Genomic DNA, 1,378 nt, shown 5'->3' with positions numbered 1-1,378 from the left:
TCTTTTGCCAAGAATTGGGCAAAAGATCAGAATTGGACTGCCTGTGCAAACACAGCCTAAGACGGTCAAAGGCAAGAATATGATCTATACTACTTTCTACATGTCCAGAAGTATTTTTCATTTTAGATTAACATTATTAGCAGTATATTGCAGATGTATTCCCCATAATATACTCCAGCAAGCAATAGCCTGGAAACTGACCAAGGTAAAATAAAATAAACACCTGCCCACAAGGAAATAGGATGAAAGACTTGATGATGTGTATGTAGGCTATGTTTATTTAGCCTGCTCATTACCGCTATCAGATGTAAGCAGGCTGTTTCTGGTGTGCATTTTCATAGCCTTTGTGTGATGTTTTTCACCTATCATCACCTATGACCAGGTGCTCCTTTGCTCTTCCGTCTCAGTCTCCCTCTGGCAGTATCAAATTCTATGGTAAGCAAATCTCCCATTTGCATGCCCTGCGATTTWWAWWWWKTTTTATTCAGCTATAGTTTGAGTTTCTGCTTATGTAGGGATAAGGAGGTCAATAGGGAAAGGGGATAACTTGTCAGTTGCACAGCTGAATGCATTCAACCGAAATGTGTCTTCTGCATTTAACCCAACCCCTCTGAAGCAGTTGTTGTTGGGGGTTAAATGCCTTGCTCAAGGGCAGAACGGCATATTTTCCCACCTTGCCGGCTTTGGAAGTCGAACCAGCAACCTTTCAGTTACTGCGGCCCAAGCATCTCTTGAGAGGCCGCTCTAGGGGCTGTCTGGTGCTACCTGCTGCCAATAGGTGGCATCTCTCTCTCTCTCTCTCTCTCTCATCTCTCTCATCTCTCTCACTCTCTCCTCTTCTTCTCTCTCTCTCTCTCTCATCTCTCTCTCTCTCTACACTTTCTCATCTCTCTCTCTTCTCTCTCTCTCTTCGCTCTCTCTCTCTCTCTCTCTCTTTCTCTCTCAGTCTCTCAATTTTAATGTCAATTTTCATTCAAGGGGCTTTATTGGCATGGGAAAACATGTGTGTACATTGCCAAAGGCAAAGTGAGGTAGATATTAATAAAGTGGAAATAAACAAGTCAATTAACAGTAAACCATTACAGCATACAGAATGTTCAAAACAATAAGACTTACGAAATGCTTTATATTATATATATACAGTGTTGTAAAATGTTACAAATGGATAAGCACAAAGTTAAAAATAAATAACATAAATATGGTTGTATTTTACAATGGTGTTTGTTCTTCCTGGTTTGGCCCTTTCTTGTGGCAGACAGGTCACACATCTTGCTGATGTGATGGACACTGTGGGAATTTCTTCCCAGTAGAGTATGGGAGTTTATCAAAATTGGATTTGTTTTCAAATTCTTTGTGGATCGTGTATCTTGAGGGAAAT

This window comes from Salvelinus sp. IW2-2015, unplaced genomic scaffold (genome assembly GCF_002910315.2).
Source record: "Salvelinus sp. IW2-2015 unplaced genomic scaffold, ASM291031v2 Un_scaffold19, whole genome shotgun sequence".
In the NCBI taxonomy this organism is placed as follows: Eukaryota; Metazoa; Chordata; class Actinopteri; order Salmoniformes; family Salmonidae; genus Salvelinus; species Salvelinus sp. IW2-2015.
Note: the sequence above shows the minus strand (reverse complement) of the source record.